This window comes from Bos grunniens, chromosome 13 (assembly GCF_055505025.1).
Source record: "Bos grunniens cultivar Pamir isolate PY7600 chromosome 13, Bosgru_T2T1.0, whole genome shotgun sequence".
Classification (NCBI taxonomy): Eukaryota; Metazoa; Chordata; class Mammalia; order Artiodactyla; family Bovidae; genus Bos; species Bos grunniens.
This window is the reverse complement of record NC_141177.1, coordinates 32,367,685-32,386,310: the sequence shown is the minus strand read 5'-3', so window position 1 is coordinate 32,386,310 and position 18,626 is coordinate 32,367,685.

Sequence of the window (18,626 nt, the reverse complement as noted above, 5' to 3'; positions counted from 1 at the left end):
AAAGAATCCACCTGCCAATGTAGGAGACATGGGTTCAATATCTGAGTCAGGAAGATCCTATGGAGAAGGAAATGGCAACCCTCTCTAGTATTCTTGCCTGGGAAATCCCCTAGACAGAAAAGACTGACAGGCTACAGTCCATGGGGTTGCAAAAGAGTCAGACACAACTTAGTGACTAAACAAAGGCAACCACATTAGGGTTTTTTGTGTACACTATCATGTCATCTGTCAGCAGTGACAGTTTTACTTCTTCCTTTCCAATCTAGGTTACTTGATTCCTTCTTTCTGATTGTTGTGGCCACAGTTTCCAATACTATGTTGAATAAAATGGTGACAGTGGGCATCCTAGACTTGTTTCTGATTCTAAAAGAAATGCTTTCAGCTTTTTACTATTGAATATGATGCTAGCTCTGGGCTTGTCATATATAGCTTTTGTTTTACTGAGGTATGTCCCCTCTGTGGGTTTCCCAGGTGGTGCTAGTGGTAAAGCACCCACCTGCCAGTGCAGGCAGCATAAGAGACACACACTCGATCCCTGGGTCAGGAAGATCCCCTGGAGGAGATCATGGCAACCCACTCCAGTGTTCTTGCCTGGAGAATCCCATGGACAAAGGAGCCTGGTGGACTACAATCCAAAGCATCCCAAAGAGTTGGACACAATGGAAGCGATTTAATATGCAGACACACACCATGAAGTTTATATACAGCAATCTATACTTATATATGATTATTTTCAGTTGCAATCTCTTAAGTCAAATGCATTTTAACAACTTTGTCTTCTTATACCCAATCTGCTCCTCCCCCATATTTACTGTGTTAACATCATATTTTACATCATGTTGTTTTGTATATCCCTTAACTACTTATTGTAGCTATAGATGATTTTACTCCTTTTGTCTTCTAACCTTCCTACTAGCTTTATAAATGGTTCATTTACTACATTTACTGTATATTTGCCTTTACCAAGTTTTTACTGACTTTTCCATCATAAGTTCTATATTTCTAGTTGCAATCTTTTCTTTTTTGCTTACAGAAGTCCCTTTAACATTTCTGGTGAAGCCAGTTTACTGATGTTACACTCTTATATCCTTTGCTTGTCTGTAAAAATTTTTACTTCTCCATAAAATCTGAATGAAAGCCTTGCCTGATAAATATTCTTGGTTATAGGTGTTTTCCTTTCATTACTTTAAACATATAGTGCCCTCCCTTCCGGCCTGCAGAGTTTCTACTGAAAAGTCAGCTGATAGCCTTATTTGTTGTTGTTCAGTTGCTAAGTAATGTCCGACTCTTTGCAACCCCATGGACTGCAGCATGCCAGGCATCCCTGTCCCTCACTATCTTTTTGCCCAAGTTTGCCCAAGTTCATGTCCATTAAGTCACTGATGTTATCTAACCATCTCATTCTCTGCCACCCTATTCTCCTTTTGCTTTCAATCTTCCCCAACATAAGAGTCTTTTCCAATGAGTTGGCTGTTCACATCAGGTGGCTAAAGCATTGGAGCTTCCACATCAGTACCTCCAATGAGTACTCAAGGATGATCTCCTGTAGGATTGACTGGTTGGATCACCTTACTGTCCAAGGGACTTTCAAGAGTCTTCTACAGCACCACAATTCAAAAGCATCAATTCTTTGGCACTCAGCCTTCTTTATGGTCCAACTCTCACATCCACACATGATTACTGGAAAGAACATAGCTTTGACTATACGGACCTGTGTCAGCAAAGTGATGTTTCTGCTTTTCAATACACTGTCTAGGTTTGTCATAGCTTTCCTTCCAAGAAGCAAGCAACTTCTAATTGCATGGCTGCAGTCACCATCCACAGTGGTTTTGGAGCCCAAGAAGAGAAAATCTGTCACTGCTTCCACTTTTTCCCCTTCTATTTGCCATGAAGTGGTGAATCCAGATGCCATGATCTTAGCTTTATGAATGTTGAGTGTCAAATCAGTCTTTTCCCTCTCCTCCTTCACACTCATCAAGAGGCTCTTTAGTTCCTCTTTGCTTTCTGCCATTAGAGTGGTATCATCTGCATATCTGAGGCTGTTGGTATTTCTCCTAGCCATCTTGATTCCAGCTTGTAACTCATCCAGCCCAGCATTTCACATGGTGTACTCTGCATATAAGGTAAATAAACAAGGTGACAGTGTACTCCTTTCCCAGTTTTGAACCAGTCAGTTGTTCCACATAAAGTTCTGTCACTTCTTGACCTATGTACAGGTTTCTCAGAAGACAGGTAAGATGGCTTGGTATTCCCATGTGTTTTAGAATTTTCCACAGTTTGTTGTGATCCACACAATCTTCTCCTGCAAGAACACCAGAATTGCAACTAGATGCTGAACAACCATTGGCAGGAGAATGTTGGGATCCACCGAAAAAGGATACCCCACATCCAAGGGCAAAGGAGTAGCCGCAACAAAGACAGCAGGAGAGGTGCAATCCCATTTAAAATCGAACCTCGTACCCACCAGAGATGCTTGGAGGACACAAACAAAACCTTGTGTGCACCAGGACCTAGGGGAAGGAGCAGTGAACCCCACAAGAAAATGAGCCAGATCTGCCTTTGAGTGTTTCAGAGTCTCCTGTGGAATCATGGGTCAGATGGCCTGCCACAGGGACAAGAGCTCTGGCAGCAGCTCCTGGGATGCACAGCTTGTGGTGCAAGTCCCACTAGAGGATGTCACCATTAATCCCACTATAGAACCACCAGGTGGGTGATCCACAAATGGGAGAATAATTACACCAAAAAAGATCTTGCACTGTTGCAAAAGTTCTAGGCCCCACAACAGACTTCCCAACCTGGGGATCCAGCAAAGAGATTGAGAATCCCCAGGGAACCTGACTTTGAAAGTCAGGTTTTGATTTGGATTTGATTACAGTACTTCCACAGGACTAGGGGAAAATAATTTCTTGAAGGGCAGAAACAAAATCTTGTGCACACCAGGACCCAAGAGAAAGGAGCACTGACCCCACAAGAGACTCACCCAGACTTGCCTGTGAGTGTTTGGGAGTCTCTGGCAGAGGCATGGATCCACAGTGGCCTGACAAGGGGTCAAGGACACTGATAACAGCAGTCCCAGGAGATGTGGTGTGCTGGCATAACTCCTTTTGGAGGAGGTCACCATTACTCCTACCATAGGAGGAAACATAGCCCCACCCATAAGCAGAAAATGGGATTAAAGATTTACTGAGCATGGCATTGCCCACCAGAGCAAGACTCCTTATCCTCACAGACAGTCCCTCCCATCAGGAAGCTTGCACAAGCCTCTTATCCTCATCCATCAGACAGAATAAAAACCACAATCACAGAAAACTAACCAAAATGATCACAAGGATCACAGTTTTTTGTAATTTAATGAAACTATGAGCAATAGTGTAGGGCCACCCAAGACAGACGGCTCAGTGTGGAGAGTTCTGACAAAATGTGGTCCACTGGAGAGTTCAGTTCAGTCGCTCAGTCGTGTCTGACTCTTTGTGACCCCATGGACTGCAGCAGACCAGGCCTCCCTGTCCAAAAAACTCCCGGAGTTTACCCAAACTCATGTCCATTGAGTCCGTGATGCCATCCAACCATTTCATCCTCTCATCCCCTTCTCCTGCCTTCAATCTTTCCCAGCATCAGGGTCTTTTCAAATGAGTCAGTTCTTCGCATCAGGTAGCCAAAGTACTGGAGTTTCAGCTTCAGCATCATTCCTTCCAAAGAACACCCAAGACTGATCTCCTTTAGAATGGACTGGTTGGATCTCCTTGCACTCCAAGGGACTCTCAAGAGTCTTCTCCAACACCACAGTTCAAAAGCATCAATTCTTTGGCACTCAGCTTTCTTTATAGTCCAACTCTCACATCCATACATGACTATTGGAAAACCATAGCCTTGACTACATGGACCTTTGTTAGCAAAGTAATGCCTCTGCTTTTTAATATGCTGTCTAGGTTGGTCATAACTTTCTTTCCAAGGAGCAAGCATCTTCTAATTTCATGGCTGCAGTCACCATCTGCAGTGATTTTGGAGCCCCAAAAAATGAAGTTTGCCACTGTTTCCACTGTTTCCACTCTTTCCTCATCTATTTGCCATGAAGTGATGGGACCGGATGCCATGATCTTAATTTTCTGAATGTTGAGCTTTAAGCCAATTTTTTCACTCTCCTCTTTCACTTTCATCAAGAGGCTCTTTAGTTCTTCTTCTATTTCTCATCTTCATATCTGAGGTTAATATTTCTTCCAGCAATCTTGATTCCAGCTTGTGCTTCCTCCAGCCCAGCGTCTCTCATGATGTACTCTGCATATAAGGTAAATAAGCAGGATGACAATATACAGCCTTGACATACTCCTTTTCCTTTTTGGAACCAGTCTGTTGTTCCATGTCCAGTTCTAACTGTTGCTTCCTGACCTGCATACAGGTTTCTCAAGAGGCAGGTCAGGTGTTATGGTATTCCCATCTCTTTCAGAATTTTCCACAGTTTATTGTGATCCACACAGTCAAAGGCTTTGGCATAGTCAGTAAAGCAGAAATAGATATTTTTCTGGAACTCTCTTGCTTTTTTGATGATCCAGTGGATGTTTGCAATTTGATCTCTGGTTCCTCTGCCTTTTCTAAAACCAGCTTGAACGTCTGGAAGTTCACGGTTCACATATTGCTAAAGCCTGGCTTGGAGAATTTTGAACATTACTTTACTAGCATGTGAGGTGAGCACAATTGTGCAGTAGTTTGAGCATTCTTTGGCATTGCCTTTCTTAGGGATTAAATGAAAACTGACCTTTTCCAGTCCTGTGGCCACTGCTGAATTTTCCACATTTGCTGGCATGAGTGCAGCACTTTCACAGCATCATCTTTTAAGATTTGAAATAGCTCACCTGGAATTCCATCACCTCCACTAGCTTTGTTCACAGTGATGCTCCCAAAGGCCCACTTGACTTCACATTCCAGGATGTCTGGCTCTATATCAGTGATCACAATACTATGGTTATCTGGGTCACTAAAATCTATTTTTGCATAATTCTTCTATGTATTCTTGCCACCTCTTCTTAATATCTTCTGCTTCTGTTAGGTCCATACCATTTCTGTCCTTTATTGAGCCCATCTTTGCATGAAATGTTCCCTTGGTATCTCTAAGTTTCTTGAAAAGATCTCTAATCTTTCCCATTCAATCGTTTTCCTCTATTTCTTTGCACTGATCACTGAGGAAGGCTTTCTTATCTCTCCTTGCTATTCTTCAAACTATGTATTCAAATGGATATATCTTTCCTTTTCTCCTTTGCTTTTCGCTTCTCTTTTTTTCACAGCTATTTTTAAGGCCTCCTCAGACAGCCATTTTGCTCTTTTGCATTTCTTTTTTTCTTAGGGATGGTCTTAATCCCTGTCTCCTGTACAATATCACAAACCTCCATTCATAGTTCATCAGGCAGTCTGTCTATCAGATCTAGTGCCTTAAATCTATTTCTCACTTCCACTGTATAATTGTAAGGGATTTGATTTAGGTCATACCTGAATGGTCTAGTGGTTTTCCCTACTTTCTTCAATTTAAGTCTGAATTTGGCAATAAGGAGTTCATGATCTGAGCCACAGTCAGCTCCCAGTCTTGTTTTTGCTGACTGTATAGAGCTTCTCCATATTTGGCTGCAAAGACTATAATCATTCGGATCTCAGTGTTGACCATCTGGTGATATCCATGTGTAGAGTCTTCTCTTGTGTTGTTGGAAGAAGGTGTTTGCTATGACCAGTGCATTTTCTTTGCAGAACTCTATTAGCCTTTGCCCTGCTTCTTTCTGTACTCCAAGGCCAAATTTGCCTGATACTCCAGGTGTTTCTTGATCTCCTACTTTTGCATTCAAGTTCCCTATAATGAAAAGGACATCATTTGGGGGTTTAATTCTAAAAGGTCTTGTAGGTCTATATAGAACCATTCAACTTCAGCTTCTTCAGCATTACTGGTCGGGGCATAGACTTGGATTATCATGATAATGAATGCTTTGCCTTGGAAAGGAACAAAGATCATTCTGTCATTTTTCAGATTGCATCCAGTACTGCATTTCAAACTCTTTGTTGACTACAATGGCTACTCCATTTCTTCTAAGGAATTGTTGCCACAGTAGTGGATATAATGGTCATCTGAGTTAAATTCACCCATTCCAGTCCATTTAAGTTCCTTGATTCCTAAAATGTTGATGTTCACTCTTGCCATCTCCTGTTTGACCACTTCCAATTTACCTTGATTCATGGACCTAACATTCCAGGTTCCTATGCAATATTGCTCTTTACAGCATTAGACCTTGTTTCCATCACCAGTCACATCCACAACTGGGTGTTGTTTTTGCTTTGGCTCCATCTCTTCATTCTTTCTGGAGTTATTCTCCACTGATCTCCAGTAGCATATTTGGCACCAACTGACCTGGGGAGTTCATTTTTCAGTGTCCTATCTTTTTGCCTTTTCATACTGTTCATGGGGTTCTCAAGGCAAGAATACTGAAGTGGTTTGCCATTCCTCTCTCCAGTGGACCACATTTTGTCAGATCTCTCCACCATGACCCGTCCGTCTTGGGTAGCCCTACACGGCATGGCTCATAGTTTCATTGAGTTAGACAAAGCTAGGCAAAGTTAGACAATCTAATCACATAGTCAAAGTCCATGTGATTAGATTGGTTAGTTTCTGTGACTGTGGTTTTCAGTCTGTCTGCCCTCTTGTGGAGAAGGATAAGAGGCTTATGGGAATGGTAAACCACATCAGCATTCTTGCCTTGAGAACCCCATGAACAGTATGAAAAGGCAGAAAGTTATGACACTGAAAGATGAGCTCCCCCACTCCAGGTCAGTCAGTGTCCAATATGCTACTGGAGAAGAACAGAGAAATTGCTCCAGAAAGAATGAAGAGACTGAGCCAAAGTTGAAACGACACCCAACTGTGGATGTGTCTGGTGGTGAAAATAAAGTCCAATGCTGTAAAGAATAATATTGCATAGGAACCTAGAATGTTAGGTCCATGAACCAAGGTAAATTGGAAGTGGTCAAACAAGAGATGGCAAGAGTGAACATCGACATTTTCAGAATCAGTGAACTAAAATGGATGGGAATGGGCAAATTTAATTCAGATGACCGTTATATCTATTACCGTGGGCAAGAATCCCTTAGAAGAAATGGAGTAGCCCTCATAGTCAATGAAAGAGTCCAAAATGAAGTACTTGGGTGCAATCTCAAAAACAACAGAATGATGTGGGTTCATTTCCAAGGAAACCATTCAATATCACAATAATCCAAGTCTATGCCCCAAACATTAATGCCAAAGGAGCTGTAATTGAATGGTTCTGTGAAGACCTATAAGACCTTCTAGAACTAACACCAAAAAAAAAAAAAGTCCTTTTCATCTAGGGTGCTGAATGCAAACATAGGAAGTCAAGAGATACCTGGAATAACAGGCAAGTTTGGCCCTGGAGTACCAAACAACACAGGGCAAAATCTAACAGAGTTTTGCCAAGAGACTACACTGGTCACAGCAAACATCCCTTTCCAACAACACAAGAGATGACTCTACACATGGATGTCACTAGATGGTCAATATCAAAATCAGATTGATTAAATTTTGTGCAGCTGAACATGAAGAAGCTCTATATCTATACTATATTCAATATCCTGTGATAAGCCGTAATTGATATGTAGTATGTATATATGTGTGTGTATATATATATATATATATATATATATATAACTGAGTCTGTCTGCTGTACAGCAAAAACAACACCAGCATTAGGTTGATCTTGTTTGGAACTCTCTGTACTTCTTGGTCCTGCATGTCTATTTTCTTTCCCAAGTTAGGGAAGCTTTCAACTATTATCTCTTCAAATATGATCTCTGACCCTTCCTCTGTCTCTTCTCCTTCTGAGATCTCTATAAAGTGAATATTAGTATGTTTGATGTTGTTTGAGAGGTTCCTTAAACTGTCCTCACTTCTTTTTATTCTTATTTGTATTCAGTTTGAAATGATTTCCACTACTGTGTTTTCAGTTCACTGATCCATTCCTCTGTATCATCTAATTTACTGTTGCTTCCTTCTAGTTATTTTTTTATTTCAGTTATTGTATTTAGTTCTATTCAGTTCTTTTTATATTTTATAACTCTCAGTTTAAAAATTCTGTCTATCAAAGGGAACCCTCCTACACCATTGGTGGGAATGTAAGTTGGGATAGCCACTGTGGAAAACAGTATGGAGGTTGCTCAGAAAACTAAAAATAGAATAACCATATGATCCAGCAACTCCACTCCTGGGCATACATCCGGACAAAACCATAATTCAAAAAGATACATACATCCCGATGTTCAGAGCAGCATTATTCACAGTATCCAAGACATGGAAACAACCTAAATGTTCATCAAGAGATGAATGGATAAAGACGTGGCATATATATATATATATATATATGTATAATATTATATATACACACACAATAGAATTTACTCAGCCATAAAAAAGAACAAATTAGTGCCATTTGTAGCAACACAGATGCAACTAAAGATTATCATACTAAATGAAGTAAGTCAGAAAGACAAATACGACATGATATCACTGATATGTGCAATCTGAAATATGATGCAAATGAACCTATCTATGAGACAGAGGACAAAATCAGGGACACAGAATAGACTGGTGGTTTTCAGGGGCAAGGGAGTTTGAAGAGTGTCAGAGAAAGAGTTTGGGATTAGAAGATGAAGACTATTATACAAAGAATGGATAAATAACAAGGTCCTACCCTATAGCACAGGAAACTATATTCAATATTCCATGATAAGCCATAATTTATAATAGAGAATATATATAAATATGTATATATGTATAACTGAGTTTATTACTGTACAGCAATAGTTAACACATTGTAATTCAAATATACTTTAATAAAAAGTAAATTTTAAAAAATTCTATCTCTTATTCAGTTTGTCTATTCTTCTCCCAAGTTCTTTGAGCATTTTTACAATCATTACCTTGAACTCTTTATCCAGTAGATTGCTTATCTCCACATCACTTAGTTCTTCTTCTGGGGTTTTAGCTTCTTCCTTCGTTTGGAACTTACTTCTTTGTCTCCTAACTCCACCTAATTTGTTATTTTTATTTCCAGGTGTTTGGTAAGTTAATTATATTTTCCAGTCTTAGGGAAATGGCATTTTATAGGAGATGCCCTATGCCTCCCAGCAGCATACTCCTCTAGTCAGCAGATCTATATACCCTAGGGGTGCTTCCCATGTGGGCTGTGTGGCCCTTCTATTGTGGTAGGCTAACTACTTTGGGTCGTCTGGTACATGTGCTGGTCCCTGGTCTGGTTGGTTGCCAGGTCCTATTTGCACAGAGACTGCTGGCTGCTGGTGGGTGGGGCTGGGTCACAAAGTGACTGGCTATGCAGCCCCGGTTGCCCAGGCTACTGCTGGCCCACTGGTGAGTGAAACTGGGTTCCAGAGTCAAAGGCTGAGGGGCTGGGAGAACTGGATCTAGTGATGACATGTTGATGGGTGGTGTCCACTTCCAATACAGCTGGCTGTGGGGTCTGAGATGTCTCACACCTAGTGCTGACCCACTGGTTAGTGGGGCTCGATCCCAGGGCAGCTGGCTGAGGATTCCAAGGTGTCTTGGAGCTGGTATCAGCCTGTTAGTTGGTGTGTCTGGCACCCTGGAAGGGCTCCCTGTGGTAATGTCAGCCTGCTGATGGGCAGAGACAAGTCCCTGAGTCTCTGGCTACAGCCCCTGTGTGTCCTAGTGTTGACCCACTGGTGGACAGGGCTAGGTCCCAGCAACTAGCAGGGGAGCCCCAGAAGTCCATAACTAGTGCTGATGAACTGGTGGGCAGGGCTAGATCCTGGGCCCACTAGGGCAGCTGTGTGCTCAGGCTGGTAGGAGGGGCTGTGTCCCTATCTGACTAGCTACTTAGCCTGAGGTTTCTCAGTTCATGTGCAAACAGGCTAGTGGACAAGGCTTTATCCAAGTGCTAATAAGCTAGAGGGAGGATTCCAAAATAATGCTTGCCACCACCAGAATCCTCATGGATGACTGCTGTTTGGGGATGTGCTGTGCTGTGCTTAGTTGCTCAGTCGTGTCTGACTCTTTGCAACCCCATGAACTTCAGTCCCCCAGGCTCCCCTGACCATGGGGATTCTCTAGGCAAGAATACTAGAGGGGGTTGCCACGCCCTCCTCCAGGGGATCTTCCCAACCCAGGGATCAAACCCAGGTTTCCAACATTGCAGGTGGATTCTTTACAGACTGAGCCACCAGGGAAGCCCAAGAAAACTGGAGTAGGTAGCCTATCCCTTCTCCAGGAGAACTTCCCAACCCAGGAATCAAACTGGGGCCTCCTGCATTTCAGGTGGACTCTTTACCAGCTGAGCTACCAGGGAAGGTTTAACCACCACCTAAACTGCTCAGAACTCCTTAAAACACCCATACCCCACTATATGCATTTTGCCTAAAGAAACAGGTGTTGGGAGGCATGAGTGGAAAATAGAACCTTCTGTACCACTAAGCAGATAGGATCACGTATCAGTCAGTGAATCTTCAGCAAATGACACCAGGAGAACAAAAACATTCACTGCTTCCCCAAACAGGATAAGAAACAATTCACTACTACAGATAGAAGAGTGGGATCCTGCTTTATATATTGTGAAAACTGTGAGGACGGGTTCCACCTGTCCGGTTCCACCTGTCCAGTCCCAAGGCGAGACTATCTCCCTGACCCCAAAGGGCAGTTGGACTAGCTGATACCCCAACAAAATTTTAATATGAAAATTAAAACAGCAATTGAACATGGCCCCTACGCTTTACATTTTTAAGCTTTCTCTTTCTGTATCCTTCCCTCCTAATTTTCATGAGGATAAAGGACAAGAAGCTGGAGCTTTACCCTTTATCTTACAGTCTGTTTAGACTAGCAAATTCCTAGCTGAGCCTTCTAAACAAAACAGGTTTCCAAACATGGGGCAGGGGGAGGAAGGAGGGAAGGCAGGAGAAATCAAAAGGAGTTTTACCTCTTCTTTCCCCCGTAGACCCTCCCTGGCCCACAAGGGAACATCATCACCAATAACCATTGCACACCCACTGTATGCCAGTCATCTGCTGGGTCTTCAAAAGGCGTTCTTCTCACATTCTGGTTAGGGAAGAAAATATGCAAAGTAGGAAGCCTAAGTGTGGCTAAGAAAGTCTGTAACAAGGGGGGACAGAAAGAAATACTACAGGGAAGAGCCAATACTGACTCCATGTTGGATCTCTTTCTTTGACTTTAACCTTTGCTTTTTACTGCTTTTGGTTATTTTGAGATATTTTCTCAGTCTGCTGGCTTTCTGAAAAAAGTCCTAGTCCTTGCCTTAACACCTCATCTCATGATTCATTGGCCTACTGTGCAGCAAGCAGAGCAAGCTTGAACTCAGTGACAGAAAGACTTCATTTAAAAAAAAAAAAAAATAGTGACTTTACAGAGCGGCCGTCATCAAAAAGTCTACAAACAATAAATGCTGGAGAGGGTGTGGAGAAAGGGAACGCTCTTACACTGTTGGTGGGAATGTAAATTGATACAGCCACTATGGAAGATGGTATGGGGATTCCTTAAAACACTAGGAATAAAATCACCATATGACCCAGCAATCCCACTCCTAGGCATATACCCTGAGGAAACCAAAATTGAAAAAGACACATGTACCTCATTGTTCACTGCAGCACTATTTACAATAGCTAGAACATGGAAGCAACCTAGATGTCCATTGACATATGAATGGATAAAGAAGTTGTGGTACATATACACAGTGGAATATTACTCAGCCATAAAAGGAATGCATTTGAGTCAGTTCTAATGAGGTGGATGAACCTAGAACCTATTATAAGTAAGTCAGAAAGAGAAAGATAAATATCTTATTCTAATGCATGTACATGGAATCTAGAAAAATGGTACCGAAGAATTTATTTACGGGGTAGTAATGGAGAAATGGACATAAAGGATGGACATTTGGACATGGAGAGGAGGGGAGAAGAGGGTGAGATTTATGGAAAGAGTAACATGGAAACTTACATTACCAATATGTAAAATAGATAGCCAATAGGAATTTGCTGTATGGCTCAGGAAACTCAAACAGGGGCTCTGTATCAGCCTAGAAGGGTGCGATGGGGAGGGAGATGGGAGGGCGGTTCAAAAGGGAGGGGATATATGTATACCTGTGGCTGATTCATGTTGAGGTTTGACAGAAAACAACAAAATTCTGTAAAGCAATTATCCTTCAATTTAAAAAAAAAAATAGTGACTTTTGAGTGTTGCTAGATAAGTTGCCTCCCTAATCAAGGGAACAGCAGGAACACAGGTATTGAAGGTGAAACACCCTGGTGCTGCTCTGGAAATGGCTAGAAAATAAGGGCTAAAGAGTCACTGAGGCAGGGACAGAGAAAAGACAGTAAAATGGGCAAATCTGCATATCATGAGAATTGACTTTCATGAGAATGGGTTGAGATTTCAGCAATAGGCTTGGACAGGGATGAGGAGGCCTGATTTAGACAGAGAGAGAGGTATCAACCAACTGGAGTTGTGAAGGCCCTCCTGGTAACTGCTCCAATTGAGCTAGGAAGGAAGAGAGAAAGGAAAAGGACTCCAAAGTTCTTGGTGTCAGGAGCTGGGAGATAGGTGTTGAAAGGCATCCTTTCTTTTGCCACACTCTACCCAGCACATGCCTCCACCTATCTCTTACCTTGGGGGACTGTGACTATTTGGTAACTTGAGATGTTTGCAGATGTTTGTCTTTACTTCCCCTCTTACTTTGGGCATTTTTGGTTTGCCAGAGCAGAAGGAACTTGCCTGCAGGCTCTTTTCACAAGGACCTTTGCTTCCCAAAGCACCTGAGCTGTTTATGGTTTTTGTTGAGGAGACCTGGAGGGTAGGAGAAGGAAGTGAAACAAGAAGGGGGCAGGACACAGCCTTTAAAAGAATGACATTGCCCAAGGACATGGTCCAAGATGGCAGATGAGCCAACTCCCATTGTAACACATCAGCAAGCTAAATAACACACCTCCTGGTACCCTGACAGTTCCAAGGTCAACCATAAGGTCAAAAAGTAGGTAGCTGTCCCAATTTCTGGAAATCCTCATCCCTTCCCCAAAATATCTGGAATACTCCTCCCACACATTGTTGTTGTTTAGTCACTAAGTCCTGTCTCAGTTCAGTTCAGTTCAGTCACTCAGTCGTGTCCGACTCTTTATGACCCCATGACTGCAGCACGCCAGGCTACCCTATCCATCACCAACTCCCAGAGCTTACTCAAACTCATGTCCATTGAGTCAGTGATGCCATCCAAACTATCTTATCCTCTGTCATCCCCTTCTCTTCCTGCCTTCAATCTTTCCCAACATCAGGGTCTTTTCCAGTGAGTCAGTTCTTTGCATCAGGTGGCCAAAGTATTGGAGTTTCAGCTTCAGCAACAGTCCTTCCAATGAATATTCAGGACTGATTTCTTTTAGGATGAATTGGTTGGATCTCCTTGCTGTCCAAGTGACTCTCAAGAGTCTTCTCCAACACCACAGTTGAAAAGTTCAAAACTCTTCCAGTTGGTGGTGGCTTATTAGTTCCATGTTCCTTACCAGGACCTCCTGTTGTAAAACAACTCATGCACATGGTTACTATGGTGCCTGGCCAGGGTGGGCAGTTTCAGTCAGTGTGCTTCCCCTAACAAATCCCCCAAGAGGCTTGGTACTCAAGATACTTCTTGGGAATTTGGTGGAGGTCTCTTTCTTCTATAACTTTTTCCTGCTATGCATAGGCTAAGCCTGCCTAGTGGAGCAGAAGTCTCTCTCTATCTTATCTAAGTCAAGGTATTCTGTGCCTGAAACCAGCATTCACCCTTGTAGGAACAGCAATTTAGCCCTGTAAGAGATGAAATAGACAGGGGCCAAACAGGAGGCCTAACAAGATGGTCATCGCTGGGCCCCGGAAACAGAAGGCAACATTTGGTGTGAGGGCTGCAGGGTATGTGACTTTCTTCTGATGGTAGTGAGGCAACAGAGCAGTGCTCCAGGAATCTTGTGCTCAGCCTGAAGTTACCATCCTTCACCGGGTTGGGGGCCCCAGTTCTGCAGAACTCAAAGACATTGTTATGGGTATTTCTTGAGCAGGAACCAGGACCCAGCCTCAAGGCCATACCATCATTCGATTGCTCCTTCTCTATTTTCTGTTTCCCCTCCCTTCCATGATCAGCAACTGTTTGAATCTGCCCTCTGGGACTCAGGGAAGGTGAAGGAGGCTGAATGAAGCCTATGTCCTACAAACAAGAAATGGGGAACAGAGAATGGATCTGTACTCCAGAGCCCCACGCAGTCTTGCTCAGTTTTAATTCAGGGAACTGGGCAACTATGACTCTGTTAAATTCCTATCAAAATGGGGCACAGGACTGCCTCAGTTTGGAGAATAGACATGGAAATGGAAGTATTTCTGAGTTCCAAGTCTTAGATCTGAGTCTTGATGATTAAAATCTCAATACCTTGGTTTGCCATTTTGGTGTAACACACCCAATTAGAAGTAGTTAGAAAAGTGACAACTGGAATTTTAATAGACAATATAAAGCTCATTTCTTTTCAGAAGACTAGGCCTGAAACCCAGTCCAGAACTGGCACTTCAGGGAGACTTGTAGCCAGGTAGTCAGTTGTCTAGTTTTATAAAAGGTAAGGTTACAGTTACCAGCAGACATTGTTGTGAAAAGTTCGGCAGCATCCATGCCTGACACGACTCAGAAAACTCAAGCTTTTAGCAGTAGAAGGACTAGTCTGAAATTGCATCCATAGTGTCACCTAGTTATTTCCTTGGATGTCTGAACCATAGCTACTCTATCTTGACTTTTAATTGTAATATTCTCCTTAATAGCCAATGCAGATGTCACCATAAACGATGTCAGAGTTTCTCTAGGTATGAGAAGATATAAGAACTGGGACTCATAAAATCTTCTCCTGAAAAGATCTAACTATCTGAAGGCCTGTTCACAAGTTTTTCCCATAGCACAGAGTGCCTTATTACTGATTTTTACCCTGAATTCCTTTCAAGGGTATTGAAGGTCAGCAGCTGCAGTGGCCATGATTTAATCTTTGAAGAGGTAGATGGCAAGTGCCAATTTCCAGTTGGCAGGGTTCCTTCTTGGTCATAAACTTGACCATGATTTGGGGGTAAAGGGGCATTTCATGACCATTTAATCCCACAGTGGTGAGAATGCTCATTTTCAGGTCTGACAAAGATTTTGCTGACAGGCTATTCAATGTGCTGTTACTGGACTAGGCCATAAAATTGTATCCAAAATTCTCTGGGCCACCTGTCTTACTAGACTCTCCATCCAGGAAAACATTCCCTCTTACTGCTCCTTCTGGTATCTAGAGTTACACTGTTACCATCATCGATCTCATATGCAACTATATATTATTTCATCAGAGACTCAGTCACACATTTGGCAGTGTTGTTGCTGTTTAGTTGCTCAGTCCTGTCTGACTCTTTGCAACCCCATGACTGTTGCCTGCCAGGCTCCTCTGTCCATACGGTTCTTCAGACAAGAATACTGGAGTAGGTTGCCATTTCCTTCTCCAAGGTTTGCTCCTAGTGTGAAAGTGAAAAAGTGAAAGTGCAGTTGCTCAGTTGTGTCCGACTTTTGGCAAATCCATGGACTGTACCTGACAGGCTCCTCCATCCATGGGATTTTCCAGGCAAGATTACTGGAATGAGTTGCCATTTCTTCTCCATTGGCAATGTAAGAATCAGCAATTTTGTAAAACAGGTGAAATACAAATAACATAGCCAACAGTATTTGTAAAGTCATAAGTAAGAATTAAGCTAAGAGCTTCCATTAGATGTAGCCCAGTAAGGAGGAGCCTGGTAGTCTGCAGTCCATGGGGTCGTGAAGAGTCCATGGGGTCACGAAGAGTTGGACACGACTGAGCGACTTCCCTTTCACTTTTCACTTTCATGCATTGGAGAAGGAAATGGCAACCGACTCCAGTGTTCTTGCCTGGAGAATCCCAGGGACGGGGGAGCCTGTTGGGCTGCCGTCTATGGGGTCGCACAGAGTCGGACACGACTGAAGTGACTTAGCAGCAGCAGCAGCAGTATATCCCAGGTCATCTGACTTAGACTATTCTGTAATCTTTATTTTCTAGGGAAATTGTATATTGGCACTGTCTATAAGCCACATAGCCCAGTTTTCTAGTGTTTTTAGACTGATTATCATTAGTATAATATAATTCTTCCCAGCAGAGAGGAGACTTTAAACCTAAATTGCCATAGCCTGGTGTTATCTATATAAATCCATCCCATAATTGAGGGAGATTTTTTCCTTTGCTGAAACTTTGCTTATTGCTCTAATTGAGCTTTAGTAATAGAAGAAAACTCAAGTTCATGGCCAGTGTCAGAGCAGGCTTTATTGACCAGGTGAGGGGATCTCATCTAGTAATACCAATAGTGACCTATACATGACTATAACTTTCCTTTTAAAGTAAATTTCTTCAGGGCCAACCAATTTGAGCATTGGAATAGAGAAATTCACCAAGGTAACCCAGAACCACACACAGGTAATTGGCCACGATCCCAACAACTGGATTGATTTCTAAAACTAGCATAGGATCATGCCGATGATAGAAGAATATTTGATTTATATGTAAAGGTCCAAGAAGTCAAGAAAACATTATAAATGATTATACAAATCAGGTCCAGCATCTTGGGCAAGCTGTTTATTTCTGATGTCTTTTTCTTGTCCTGGTGTAGTGCAGTTTCTCCTCTGATAAAAAGGTCCTTCCCTCCAGGTTGGAGACAGTCCCTTAAATTATGTCTTTTTCCAGTCCTGTTTGTGGGTTGTGAGGCAACTGATCTTTGTCCAAAGACAGGTTACTGAAATAAGCTTCAGAAACAAATTTAGGATATCTTTTAATAATTCAATTAAATTTTAAATTAATATACCCTAACAGCAAAGAACTATCCAGGAAATGAGTCTTAGTAGATACAGACCTTTATTAACAAACTGGGATTTAAAATTCATTGAAACATCCTTTTCTCCCTAAAATCACCCTCATTTTTGCCAAATATAACCAAATTAAGACTAGTTTGTGAAATAGGTCTGGTCTCAATAAACTTGGCCTGGTGATATATATAACCATAACTGATCATTGAGTTTTTACTTTGCTGAAACTTTTATAGAGTCTCAGGCTGAACTTTTCAAACTGTTAGGTAGGTAGAATAGGGAAAAGGAGTCCAAAATGGCGGTGGCTGGAAGACAGGGAAGGTCCGAGGACCAGAGTGAGGACTTCAGGCAGAACAAACAAAACAAACAGCACTCCTGGCTAAGCACAATTTGCATAGGGCAGGCCCAGGTGGAGGAAAAAACATATAAAAGGAGGAGCCAAAGCGCTTTGTCTGGGACTCTCTCTCCTGCGTGCATGCGCATGCGCGCGCGCTCTCTCTCTCTCTCTCTCTCTCTCTCTCTCTCTCTCTCTCTCTCTCGCGCTCTCTCGCGCTCTCTCGCGCTCTCTCGCGCTCTCTCGCGCTCTCTCTCTCTCTTTCTCCCTCTCCACGCACTCCTCCACTCTCTTCTCTTCGAGTCTTGGATTCTTCTGCTATCTTCTAAATAAAATGGAGCTGTAACACTGATTTGCCTAAGAGCTGTAACACGGTTTGTCCAAGACCCGAGAGCTGTGATGCGCCGAGGGCTTTAATGTCCGTTGCTCCAAATCTTTGTTGTGACGAGACAAAGAACCGAGGAACATACACTCACGTGACAAAACAAAACCTTTCAGGGATAGGAAAATCTTGCCAAAGGCTTATCACAGATTTCACCTAACAAATCAATGTGAATTCCTCTGTTTTCAAGGTCTTAAACATTCCTTGAGATTTCTGTACTTGTTAGTGACATAACCTTCTTAACTTATCTGATAAAGTTACTGGAAACCTAAGAGTTTCCAATCTCTGGAGGGGTCAGGAAGACAAGACAGATGTTTCCATCTGTTTATAAAGTGTAATTTTACCAAATTATTGTCATAATTAGTTTGAGGGGAAGGTTTTCCCTACTCCTGGAAAACACAGATTCAAACCCACAACTTTTCAGATAGAAACCGTAAAAGTTATAAGCATATTTACCAGTTCAGTTCTTCATATTTACCAGTTCAGTTCTTCTGTTAACCTTTGTAAAGTCATCAGGCTTCTCCTTAGAATACCAGAACATGTCGGAATTTTAGGAAATCCATATGATTTCTGCTGCTAAGTCACTTCAGTCGTGTCCGACTCTGTGCGACCCCATAGACGGCAGCCCACCAGGCTTCACCGTCCCTGGGATTCTCCAGGCAAGAACACTGGAGTGGGTTGCCATTTCCTTCTCCAATGCCTGAAAGTGAAAAGTGAAAGTGAAGTCTCTCAGTCATGTCCAACCCTTAGCGACCCCATGGACTGCAGCCTACCAGGCTCCTCCATCCATGGGATTTTCCAGGCAAGAGTACTGGAGTGGGTTGCCATTGCCTTCTCCATATAATTTCTAGGATACCTATATTAGTTATACTTACCATACAATATAACCTGAGAGGATTTATTACTCATCTGATAACATTTCCCATGTAATTTAACCAACCAAATAAACCCAATTAATTTAATATCTCTCTTTGGGATGTTTCAG